This window comes from Gorilla gorilla, chromosome 20, assembly GCF_029281585.2.
Source record: "Gorilla gorilla gorilla isolate KB3781 chromosome 20, NHGRI_mGorGor1-v2.1_pri, whole genome shotgun sequence".
Taxonomy (NCBI): domain Eukaryota; kingdom Metazoa; phylum Chordata; class Mammalia; order Primates; family Hominidae; genus Gorilla; species Gorilla gorilla.
The window spans coordinates 69167478-69181106 of NC_073244.2; the positions used below are offsets into that span (position 1 = coordinate 69167478).

The 13629-nt window shown below is 48.1% G+C and overlaps 1 long non-coding RNA gene across 1 annotated transcript; it reads left to right on the forward strand.

Moving 5' to 3' along the window:
* Positions 1-8677: 8677 nt before the first annotated feature.
* Positions 8678-13310, forward strand: LOC115931580 (uncharacterized). Its single transcript, XR_004068041.2, has 3 exons — positions 8678-8739; positions 11168-11280; positions 13061-13310. It is a non-coding gene; the product is annotated as an uncharacterized lncRNA (long non-coding RNA).
* The last annotated feature ends 319 nt before the right edge of the window (positions 13311-13629 follow it).

Here is a 13629-nt window from a genome sequence, read left to right on the forward strand (position 1 = left end):
GTGGCTCACGCCTGTAATCCCAACAGTTTGGGAGGCCGAGGCAGGTGGATCACCTGAGGTCAGGAGTTCGAGACCAACCCGGCCAACATGGTGAAACCCCGTCTCTACTAAAAATACAAAAAATTAGCCAGGTGTGGTGGCACATGCCTGTAATCTCAGCTACTTGGGAGGCTGAGGCAGGAGAATCACTTGAACCCAGGAGGTGGAGGTTGCAGTGAGCCAAGATTGCACCATTGCACTCCAGCCTGGGCAACAAGAGTGAAACTCCATCTCAAAAAAAAAAAAGAATCAGCTCAAAAGAATCCTGATGTCAAAGAGACACATCTGGGGACAGCATATTCTGGTCCCCTACACAGGAAATGCACAGATCTTGAACACATCGGCAGAAGCAGGCTTCTCTTGTCTCCTGGTAGCATCATTACCCCCAACTGTCTTCAAGCTCATTCACCAAAAATTATTTATTTCAACAATTCATCAATTTTTGCTAGTCAAAAATTGGATATGATATTGGCATGCATCTATGGGGTACTGATTAATAATAATAGAGTTTTTTTAAAAAAAAAAGGAAGGCCAGGCAAGGTGGTTCACGCCTGTAATCGCAGCACTTTGGGAGGCTGGGGTAGGCAGATCACCTGAGGTCAGGAGTTCGAGACCAACCTGGCCAATATGGTGAAACCCCGTCTCTACTAAAAATACAAAAATTAGCCAGGTGTGGTGGCGCATGCCTATAATCCCAGCTACTTGGGAGGCTGAGGCAGGAGAATCACTTCAACCCGGGAGGTGGAGGTTGCAGTGAGCACAGATCGCGCCATTGCACACCAGCCTGGGCAACGAGAGTGAAACTCAATCTCAAATAATAATAATAATAATAAATAAAAGATGGAATACTACACAGCTACAGAAAAGGAACACAGGAGTGCTTAAGTTCCAAAATGGCATGATCTCTAAAATATATTTTTGTGAAAAAACAAGATACAAAACAATGGATTTAATGTGCTAAATTTTATACCACAAGGGAGAAATGTATAAGCACACCTCCTGTGTGTCCACAGACACCTCTGTTTTCTTGCTTGTATCATTGGTTGCCTCCAGGGAAGGAAACCAGGTGCCCACAAAACCGAGAAGAGAGTCTTCACGAAATCTCTTTCTAAACCTTTTAAATGTGTCACCTATTCAGAAAATGAATGGAATTGAATTTACAATAAAAATAGCACTAAAACATAAAATAAAGTGGAAGGATCTGTTGTCCAGAGAGATAGAGACAGGGAGAGGGAGTGAGGCCCGTACCAGGCTGTAGATGCAGTTGTTGTGATTGAGTTTTCTGGCGCCAGGCTCGTGGGCTGAAGCCCCAGCTCCACAAGTTACTAGCTGTGTGCTCTCAGGCAAGTTACTTAACCTCTCTGGGCCCGGGCCACCTCTGTAAATTAAGCATCATAAAATTACCCCCTTCATGTGGTTGTTAGGCAAATTAATGAATATGGTAAAATGCTTGAATACAGGGTCTGGCCCAGAGTAGGTTGTGTACTCATTTATACAGCTACTTTTCTCCATCCCATGCTGCTAATGGCATCTTTATGATTAGCAGTGCTCTGCGCTGAGCCCTGAGGATGCTGGAGAGGTAGTGATGCCCAAGGAGGAACTCTCCACCCCATAGCATAGGAATGGCCATACATCCTAGTAGGGTGAGGACTCCAGGCTGGGCCACCGCAGAGAAAGGCACTAGCCCCAGTTAGGAAGACGTCTACACGATGTGTTGCCTGAGAAGAGTACACCAGCCTCTCTATGCCGAAGCCTGGTTCTACTCCATCCTGGCTACTGGACCTCAGATAAGAAGTCATTGAACTGCCCTGTGCCTCAGTTTCCCCATCTGGAACAACAGTATATTGATAGTGTCAACCTCGGAGAGCTGTTGTAAAGATCAAGTGAGATGATCCTATGAAACTCTCAGCACAGGCAGCTATTATTATTATTGCTGCTGTTGTTGTTGTTAAGGAGCGAGGCTCTGAGGAGTGGGTAAGGATAAGGTGGGTACAGATAAGCATGGGATGGTGCACGCGAGAAGCAAAGTTTAGTGTTTTTGGAAAGCAGAAAAGGGCTCAGCAAGTCAGTGTATTCATTTTCTAGAGCTGCCATCACAAAGCACCACACACCAGGTGGCTTCTACAACCGAAATCAAATTTCTCATGGTCCTGGCAGCTGGAAGTCTGAGATCCACGCGTCAGCAGGATCGGCTTCTCCTGAGGCCTCTCCCCTTGGCTTGCAGATGCCATCTTTACCCTGGGTACTCACGTGGTCGTCCCTCTGTGCGTGTCTGTATCCTAATCTCTTCCTATAAAGACATCAATCATATTGCATGAGGCCTACCACCCTAACAACCTCATTTTACCTGAATTACCTCTTCAAGGACCCTATTTCAAAATACAGTCATATTTTGAGGGCCTGGGGGGCGAGGACTTCAATATATCCATCTTGGAGGACACAGCCTCGCCTGTAACAGCCCCAAGCCCAGGAGGTGGGCTGGGCAGTGGTAAGAGGAGGCTGGAGGGTTTGGTAAAGGCTGGATCTGGGGGTCTATTTTACACCACAGTCAGCAGCCTGGCTTCCACCCTGAGTGCGGTAGGAGCCCTCATGGGTCACAGGAGGGCAGGGTCACACTCTGTGTCCAGGCAGGACGGCAATGGCTCCCTGTGGGCCCAACTGGATGCTAGAGGAGGCTGTGTGGAAATCCAGGCAAAGGCTGGAGATGGGTGGGTCAGTGGAGTAGACAGGTCTGGGCGAAGGAAAGAGAGTTTGCACCCATGCCATAGGCTGTGTGGAGATCCAGGCAAAGGCTGGAGACACGGCTGGGTCAGTAGGGTAGACAGGTCTGGGTAGAGGAGAGTTTGCACCCATGCCATAGCCTGTGTGGAGATTCAGGCAAAGGCTGGAGACACGGCTGGGTCAGTAGGGTAGACAGGTCTGGGTAGAGGAGAGTTTGCACCCATGCCATAGCCTGTGTGGAGATTCAGGCAAAGGCTGGAGACGGCTGGGTCAGTGGAGTAGACAGGTCTGGGCGAAGGAAAGAGAGTTTGCACCCATGCCATAGGCCGTGTGGAAATCCAGGCAAAGACTGGAGACACGGCTGGGTCAGTGGGGTAGACAGATCTGGGCGGAGGAGAGAGAGTTTGCACCCATGCCATCAACGCATGAGCATTTGGCTTCCACCTCCCCCACTAGCAACAAAGCTCGTAAAAGAGCTCGCATCCCTGCCTCTCCCCTCCGCTCCCCTTCTCCATGAAAGGAGAAGGGACTGAGTCTAATGCCGTTTCTTTCTCAAGCTCTGCCTGTGATTTCTTTCGTGTTGTAGATTTTAGACTAACTCTGTGGCGCCCTCTACTGACCAGGTGCGTCTCGCCCAGAGCGTTGTCCAGCCCCGTGAGGTCCAGTCCCGCGGTCTGAGGCCACCGTGGCTACAGACGCTTGAAGAGGAGCTGGGGGAATTGAGGTGGGCTCAAAGGAAAAGCACACGCCGGATCTCAGAGACTTTGTTACCAAAAAGCACTGGAAAATATCTCGTTAACAGTGTTGTGCAATGGCTGCATGTTGATTACATCATCGTATTTTGAATATATTGGGCTAAATAAGCTACAGTCTTTTTTTTTTTTAGTCGGAGTTTTGCTCTGTCCCCCCAGGCTGAACTGCAGTGGTGTGATCTCGGCTCACTGCAGCCTCCTCCTCCCTGGTTCCAGCGATTCTCCTGCCTCAGCCTCCCGAGGAGCTGGGATTACAGGTGCACGCCACCACGCGCAGCTAATTTTTGTATTTTTAGTAGAGACAGGATTTCACCATGTTGGCCAGGCTGGTCTCGAGCTCCTGACCTCAAGTTGATCCACCCGCCTCAGCCTCCCAAAGTGCTGGGATTACAGGCATGAGCCATCACGCCTGGCCAAGATACAGTCTTCAAATTATTTTTACCTGTTCTTTTTTACTTTATTAACAGAGATACCAGAAAACTTTAAATGATATTTGTGACTCATATAATATTTCTTTATTTCCCCCTGCTTTAGACTATTATAAATGTAATGTATACATACCAGGGATTCGCAAATTCGGCACTATTGGCATTTGGGGCTGGATAACTCTTGGTGATGGCTCTGTGCTGTGCATTTGTGGGATGTTGAGCAGCAACCCTGGCTTCTACCTATGAAATGTGAGTGTCCCTGCCTCTCACCCAATTGTGACAACCAAAAATGCCTCCAGGCATTGCCAAATGTCCCCTGCGGCACAAAATCACTCCCAATCTAGAATCATTGAAATATATATGTATATGAAAAAGAGACATTGATGAAATGAAAAACCATGAACTCTAAGGACTTTTGACTCTTACAGAGCGCCATCCTGTGTGAGCTCCGTGTTGCATGCTCACCTGTGTTTCCCTCTCAGTCCTCATAATGACCCTACAGGGTGGACATTATCATTATGCCCTTTTTGCAGATGAGGAAACTGAGGCACTGGGTGGTTAAGTGACTGGCCCTGAGGTGCACTGCTAATGGGTGGCCCAGCCCAGACCCAAATCCAGGCCACGTCCCCGGTGTAAGAGAGGCGAGCGTGTGCCTGGCACCTGCAGACCCACGGTGAGAACCCAGATCTCCACTGAGTGCCGCATCCCTGACGTGGAACCTGAGTCCTCCCTTTGGGGAGGAAGGTGAAGAAGTGGGTAGGAGTCACGATTAACTTTACCTCCCTTGGTGGCCAAAAGGAACCAGAAAATAAGCTCCATTCCAACCCCCTCCTGTGGAATTATGATAGAGCAGGAAAGCACAGCAGAGCACGGTGGCTCACACCTGTCATCCCAGCACTTTGGGAGGCTGAGGAGGGTGGATCATTTGAGATTGAGAGTTCGAGACCAGCCTGGTCAACACGGTGAAACCCCATCTCTACTAAAAATACAAAAATTAGCCAGGCGTGGTGGTGTGCACCTGTAATCCCAGCTACAAGCAGGAGAATGGCTTGAACACGGGAGGCAGAGGCTGTAGTGAGCCGAGACTGAGACACTGCACTCCAGCCTGGGAGACAGAGCAAGACTCCATCTCAAAAAAAAAAAAAGAACAGGAAAGCAGGAATCCATTCATTCATTCATTGCAGTCAGGTCGTGTGTATGGAGGCCCTGCTGTATGCCAAGTTCTATTGAAGGCAGTGAGAGTGCAGCCATGAAGAAAACAACACAGCTCTGCTCAGGAAACTCACCGACACTGAACAAGGATGGGGAATCACAGAAAAAGGAATTTAAAATTAATTAATTAATTAAAAAAAGGATTTCAGGCCTAGACAAGTTATTTGGAGAAAATAAGACAGAGAAATGACTAGCGTGAGGACAGACGTGAGACTCCAGAAACATTTTTCTTAGGTGTCTCCCGGGAGTCACATGTTTAATCCACATTGTGGATGATTCTGCAGTGAGGGAGGGGGCTTAGGGCATCCTTGGCAAACCCTGCCTTGGACCCAGCCTGGGTTAGCCCCCCTAGGCCCATGGGGGGTTCAGGGTGGAGGAGAAGCAGCCTCCACCCAGACCCTCTTCTGCATACCCAACTCCCAAGTCTTTAGGGAGTCCCCGCGGTGAGGCCAGGCTGGGATCTGAACCCGCAGGCATGCACAGGCTAAGCCCTGAGCCTAGAAAATTCCAGGCCCCGCATCCCTCCAGCATTGGCGCAGCCCCTCCTCTTCCCCGCGGTTTCCATGGCAACAGCTGTCGCCAGGTGAGATCTCTGAGGGGGCTGAGCCTCCCAGGAGACAGGTGGGGATGGGGAGGGCTGGGCGCATTCATAGTCCACTCTTGACTTTGATGCAGTTAAACGCATCCTCAGACAGGGGTCTTTGCAGAACAGGGCAGAAAAACAGGCCTATGCGGGTCTCTGCAGCCTCTGGTAGAAATCCCAGATCGCCAGAAATGACTAGTGACAGAAATGATATCTGTCCGCCCTTTCACTCCTTCATTCATTAAACCACTTAATTTTTGCATAAAGATCAATTCGATCAGTATAGATGATTAATATGAGAGTTTTATGAATCTATTAATGCTGTATCTATTTTGAGCTGCTGGCATTGTTCTAGGGAGACAGTATTGATGAAGAAAAAACCTGCAGTGCTTCCTTAACAGGGTTGGCTTAGATGGGACTGCCGCACAAAACACCGCGGACCCCGATATGTAATATGATGACAGGCTTTGAAAAGTTCTGCGGAGACAAGTAAAGCAACCCGTATTGTTTTGGATTTAATTTCCTTCATTTTGAAGTGGTGATACATTCGCAGAGTCAAAATGACATTTTAAGATGTGATTTTAACTCTGCGACTGGAATAATTTCTGGGGAAACATTGTGTAATGAAAATTAAACCTCATGCCCTCATCCCAAGGCACCCGACACCCCTCCCGGAAGCCACATCTGTTCCACGTTCCACATTCCTTCTTGAATAATTCTGAGCACACCGTACTGTCAGCTGCCCTCCCCACCATTTTATTTATTTTTATTTTTTAATGTTTTTTTTTGACAGAGTTTTGCTCTTGTCATCCAGGCTGGAGTGCAATGGTGCAATCTCGGCTCACTGCAACCTCTGCCTCCCAGGTTCAAGCGATTCTCCTGCCTCAGCCTCCTGAGTAGCTGGGACTAGAGGCACCTGCCACCATGCCCAGAAAATTTTTGTATTTTTAGTAGAGACGGGGTTTCACTATGTTGGCCAGGCTGGTCTCAAACTCCTGACCTCAGGTGATCCGCCTGCCTGGGCCTCCCAAAATGCCGAGATTACAGGTATGAGCCACCACGCCCGACCAGTCTGTGTATTTGTTTGTTTGTTTGTTTGTTTGTTTGTTTGTTTGTTTATTGAGACAGAGGTTCACTCTTGTTGCCCAGTCTGGAGTGCAATGGCGCGATCTTGGCTCACCGCTGCCTCCCACGTACAAGCAATTCTCCTGCCTCAGCTTCCCGAGTAGATGGGACTAGAGGCACCTGCCACCACGCCCAGAAAATTTTTGTATTTTTAGTAGAGACGGGGTTTCACCATGTTGGCCAGGATGGTCTCGAACTCCTGACCTCACGTGATCCGCCTGCCTCAGCCTCCCAAAGTGCTGGGATTACAGGCATAAGCCACCGAGCCCGGCCAGCATACTCACTTTTCATATACATTTAGAGCATCCCATTATGTCATTGTCCTATAACTCATTTAACTTATCTCCTCCTCATGGATGTTCAGATTGTGTTCAATCTTTCATCATAACAAATGCTAATGATGCTGCAGTGGATTACCACAGAAGCATGTTCCTTCACACATGCGTAAGTACATCCGTAAAATATATTCCTAGAAGTGGAATTTCTCAGTAAGAAAGTACAGGCATCCACATTTTGCTAAAGTGGCCACCATAAAGGTTGTTCCACATTGCACGTCCACCAATAACATATGAAAATTCAAGCGCCATTGAAACCCATAAAATATGGATTTTCCCTTGAAAAATTAGAAGAGCTAACAACACTGGGTTTGATTTCAGCTTGGGAACAATTGGGTGGTGTCTGGTGGTACTGCCCACTTCAGCAAAACACACTCTCTCCCTTTTTTCCACACTCCCCACCCCTCCCTATTACTTCCCAATGACCCCACTCTGTATCAGTGTCTGATTAGGATTATGCTTGAGGTGACCATTGCCATTTCATAGGTGACGTTACTTCACAACCTTGAGAATATTGAGGCCAAAAGAGTCACTTATTTGAAGAAAATGCCAGACCCTTTCCAACCAAAATGGTTGTGCCATTTTATACTCCCACCAACACTGTGTGCTCGTTCCAGCCACCCCACATCCTGACCAACATTTGATGTTGCTAATCTCTTCATGTTTACCGTTCTGGTGAGTGTGTAGTGGCAGAATCACTTATTTTAAGAAAAATAAAGGGCCAGGTGAGGTGGCTCACGCCTGTAATCCCAGCACTTTGGGAGGCCGGGGCGGGTGGATCACTTGACGTCAGGAGTTCAAGACCAGCCTGGCCAACATGATGAAACCCCGTCTCTACTAAAAGTACAAAAATTAGCCGGGTGTGGTGGCAGGTGCCTGTAATCTACTCAGGAGTCTGAGGCAGGAGAATCACTTGAATTTGGGAGGCGGAGGCTGCAGTGAGCTGAGATCGTGCCACCACACTCCAACCTGGGTGACAGAGCGAGACCCTGAGTCAAAAAAAAACAAAAAAAAAAAAACAAAAAAAACTTGCATTTGGGCAGGGCGCGGTGGCCCACGCCTGTAATCCCAGCACTTTGGGAGGCAGAGGCGGGCGGATCACGAGGTCAGGAGATCGAGACCATCCTGACTCACACAGTGAAACCCCGTCTCTACTAAAAATACAAAAAATTAGCCGGGCTTGTTGACGAGCGCCTGTAGTCCCAGCTACTGGGGAGGCTGAGGCAGGAGAATTGCTTGAACCCGGGAGGCGGAGGTTGCAGTGAGCTGAGATCGCGCCACTGCACTCCAGCCTGGGCGACAGAACGAGACTTTGTCTCAAAAAACAAAAAAAAAGAAAGAAAGAAAGAAAAAGAAAAAAAAAGAAAAATGAGCCAAGGAGGGGAGGCTGTATCTTTATGGAAATGGAGACATTCCACATTGTTGAATACACACAAGCCCTGCCCACTCTCTCCCCCTGCAGGACCTCCCCAGACTCTGGGGTGGAAGTCTTTGCCTTGGGCTTCAGAAATGTCTGAGAACACGGGAGTGAGCTCTTCATCCAAGTAAGTCATGTCCCCACGGGTTGCTCCTCCCACTTTACTGTTCCCTTCCCTTGATTCTGGGTCTAGACAGAGACATTCTCCTACTACCTGAATTCTGAGTTCTGGACAGCAGTCTCACCCAGCCTTCCTCTCTTAATGCTTTGCTTCTCCGTAAAAGCACCGTCTGCCCCATTTGTATTTCCTAGGTGGCTTTGCCTTTCAGAACCTTTCCCTTCCCCAAACAGCTCAGTGATGTTTCCACCCATCCATCCAACACGTACACATAAAGCGCCTAGTACGTGCTGGGCACTCGGGTGGGCCAGGGGAGCAGAGGAGACCGCTAAATACAGAGTCTCCATTTGCGTGCAGCGGAGCTTACCCTGTAGTGAGAGGAGGAGAATGATAAGGAAGAATGAAGATAACTTCAGATACTGGGGAGATTTATGCATATAATAAGGCAAGATAGTGGGCAGGAGGTGGGGGCAGAGGTGGGTCCTTTACCTTCCCGAGTCTGGAGAGTAACCAGGATTTGCTTTTTTTTTTTTTTTTTTTTTTTTTGTCGGAGTCTTGCTCAGTCACCCAGGCTGGAGTGCCATAATAGCTCACGGCAGCCTTCAACTCCTGTGCTCCAGCAATCTTCCCACCTCAGCATCCCAAGTAGCTGGGACTACAGGCACGTGCCACTACACCTGGCAAATTTTTTTTTTTCTCGGCTCACTGCAACCTCTCCCTCCTGGGTTCAAGCGATTCTCCTGCCTCAGCCTCCCAAGTAGCTGGGACTACAGGCACGTACAGCTACGCCCGGCTAATTTTTTTTCTCTCTTTCTTTCGTAGAGACAAGGTCTTCATATGTTGCCCAGGCTGGTCTCAAACTCCTGAGCTCAAGTGATCCTCCCATCTCTGCCTCCCAAAGTGCTGGAATGACAGGCATGAGCCACCTCACTCATTTTTGCATTTTCAATCATCCATCTCCCTAATCCTCCCCATTTGATGCAAGTGAAGTTGGGGACACATTGAAAAAAAAATCCTATCTATGCTGTGGCAGGCACAGCGCCCAGTGATTCACAAGCAGCTTCCCACTGTCATCCTCACCACAACCTACAGATTCAAAAAAAAAAAATGTTTACCCAGTTTTAGATGAGAAAACAGGCTCAGAAGAGTGAAGTCACTTTCCCATGATCCCGTATTTTATTTTGTTTTGTTTTGTTTTGTTTTACTTTATTTTTTGAGACAGAGTCTCACTCTGTTGCCCAGCCTGGAGTGCAGTGGCGCAATCTTGGCTCACTGCAACCTCCACCTCCCAGGTTCAAGCAATTCTCCTGCCTCAGCCTCCCAAGTAGCTGGAATTACAGGCACCCTCCACCACACCCAGCTAATTTCTGTATTTTTAGTAGAGACAGGGTTTCACCATGTTGGCCAGGCCGGTCTTGAACTCCCGACCTCAGATGATCCTCCTGCCTCAGCCTCCCAACGTGCTGAGATTACAGGCATGACCCGTTACAGGCATGACCCGCCATGCCCAGCTGTATTTTCATTCACTCTCCTAATACACACACACACACACACACACACACACACACACACACACACACACACAAACTGTTATAGGCACTCATTCATATGGCAGCTCAGGATTCTAACCCACACACAGCCTGGAAAGTTCCATCCTCTGAATGCCTCTCAGCCTCCTCCCCATCTCCTCGATGCAGTTTCCATAGCAACAGGCAGAGCCTGCCTGCATCCCAGACCCCCAGCGAAGGCTGCTAAGGACCAGGGCAGGGCAATGGGGGAGAAGCCGAGCGGGGGAGGGAGCAGGCCTACTGTACCCCATCGGACATTCAGGTTGGGCATATTAAAACTTAAAATGTGCACATTTAAAATGATGTCCTTGACGAAGGGCAAAACCCAGCCATGTGTGCTTTGCCAACAGGCGTGGAAATCACAGGTTTCTATTCCGTGGCAGCCGCCAGCACCGATGATACAAACAGCCTTTGTTGTCTAAAGATTAGTCATTTGATTGACTGATTATACCAACAAATATTTGTTGATTGCCTACTGTTTGCCAGACCTTGTGCGAGGCGGCAGCATCCAACACAGATGTAGTCTTTGTTCTCATTGGAGTTGACAACTTATTGAGACAGATAATAAATAGATATTGAAGTGGATATAGCTATAGAGATAGGGCTGGAGACTGAGGAAAGAAAAGAACTTCTGTCTGAGGAATGTGAGGGGTTTCAAATGTTTGGGGCGGAGAAGCATTAAAATGACGCAGCAGTCACACCCTACTCCCAGCTTTCAGAATCTCTTGAAACTGCTTGCTATTGCCATAAGTAGCTGTAAATTAAACAGTCCCCAGTGGGACACTAAAACCCATACCCTATAGCTTAACAATTGTCGGCAGTAAAAACCAGATTCCGCCAAATATTTAAAGAGGTTTATTGTGAACCAGGATGAGTGACCGAAGCCTGGGGTTACACAGTCTCCAGAGGTCCTGAGGAGGTGCGCCTGAGGTGGTCATGTTCCGGTTTGGTTGTACACATTTCGAGGAGACAGGAATTGCAGGTAAAATCATAAATCAATACACTGAGGGTATACATGAGCTCGGCCTGAACCCGTGGACATCTTGAAGTCAGGGGCTTACAAGTCATAGTAGGTTTTAAGGATTCTTTTTTTTCACTCCTTCCTGCATACTGAAAACCTTTCTTGAGGGGTGTGTGTGTGTGTGTGTGTGTGTTTTGACACAGTTCTCACTCTGTTGTGCAGTGGCATGACCATGGCTCACTGCAGCCTTGACCTCTCAGGCTCAACTGATCCTCCCGGCTCAGCCTCCCACGTAGCTGGGACCACAGATATGCACCACCACCCCCGCCTAATTTTATTTTACTTTTTGTAGAGACGGGTTCTCGTTGTGTTGCCCAGGCTGGTCTCAAACTTCTGGGCTCAAGCAATCTGCCTGCCTCAGCTTCCCAAAGTGGTGGGATTATAAGTGTGAGCCACTGAGTCCGGCCTTGAGGATTCTTTAGTTGGCAATTTGAAAGAGTTACACTTTGTTTAAAGCAACTCAGTAGAAAGAAATGCTGAAGTTAAGAGGGTCTGGTCTCCATCACAAGATGCTATACCAGAGATGGGTTGGAAGTCAGCCACCTGATACTGCGTTAATAAAAGAACCTGCTTAACAAGATTTTATGGTTTGTAGAGTGTGACTCCCTGGGCCACCTACATAGGAATTTAGGTAAGAGAGAAAAAGGTCGTGGAGTCCTCACAATGCACACCTAATCACTAACCAATGTTATTTCTGTAAATTGTAAACAAAAAAATAAAATTCTAAGCCCCCCAACCTACTGATGGACCCTCCCCTCAGCCAAGGGCATTACAAAGTTAACCTGAGGCTGGGTGCAGTGGCTCACGCCTGTAATCCCAGCACTTTGGGAGGCCAAGGAAGGAGGATCACCTGAGGTCAGGAGTTCAAGACCAACCTGGCCAACATGGTGAAACCCTGTTTCTACTAAAAATACAAAAATTAGCTGGGCATGGTGGCACACACCTGTAATCCCAGCTACTCGGGAGGCTGAGGCAGGAGAATTGCTTGAACCCAGGAGGCAAATGCTGCAGTGAGCTGAGATCGCGCCATTGCACTCCAGCCTGAGTGACAGAGTGAGACGCCATCTCAAAAAAAAAAAAATCCACTTGTGGCTGGGTGCGGTGGCTCGTACCTGTCATCCCAGCACTTTGGGAGGTTGAGGCGGGTGGATCATTCGAGGTCAGGAGTTCCAGACCAGCCTGACCAATATGGTAAAACCCCATCTCTACTAAAAACACAAAAATTAGCCAGCATGGCAGCATGCACCTGTAGCCCCACCTACTTGGGGGGCTGAGACAGGAGAATTCCTCGAAGCTGGAAGACAGAGGTTACAGCGAGCCGAGGCAACAGGGCGAGACACCATCTCAAAATACATAAATAAATAATAATAAAAATAAATAAAAATTAAAATTCACTTGTAACTGCTGCTAATCAGAGTGTGAATCAGGGGAAGTCAAATCTGTGCTCTTGGGTTGTAATCCTCAAGCTTGGTCCAAAGAAACTCTTAAATTAGTTTTGCCTCAGCTTCTTCCTTTTAGGTTGAAGGGATAGAGACACACACATATGTGCATACGTATTTTACCATAATCTATGTGTACATAGGTAGCACCATATAGAACGAAATTTTTTGTAGCTTTGTCTTTTGACATTGGAAAGCACAGCTCTAAAAACTACTGGGAAAAAAATATATCATGATAAAAATAAAAAGAGCAGCAGATTGTGACGGTGAATGAATACTTTGCACAAAATATTTTGTTTCAGGACGTCCAGGTCGTAGCCAGGAATTGACATTTCGACAAGCCCCTACCTGAACCAGGTGACCACTTGGTAGCAGACCCCAGGCAGGCAGGCAGGGAGTCCTCAGATACTCCCAACAGCCCTGCTAGCTAAGGATGGTGATCACACCTGCTGCAGAAGAGTGGACCGAGGCTTCAGAGGGGAAAGCAGTGACCAAAGATCAGATTGTGCCTCTCCATCTCTTCCCAAATAATAAATACAGGTATTTATTGTACACCTGCTCTGTGCCCACACGGGGCTTTTACATCCACGCATTCTGTGCTCAAGGGCGTGGAAAATTCCAGCCTGCAAGCCTTGCTTGCCCCGTCCTGTCCCCCACACTGCAGTGGTTTCCATAGCAACAGTCTTGGTCGCAAACATCCCTTGAGTCCCCTGAAGGGGAGGAGGAGTGGTTGATGTCGGAATAGCCTGGGCTGAGGGTGGTGGGACGAGGGGAAGGATTGAATTCTGCAATTCCCACCCCACCCCATATTCCTGGTTCACTCAAGCCTTTAGGGTTCATTCAAGGTCTCCTTGAATGGGGTTTTCGTAGA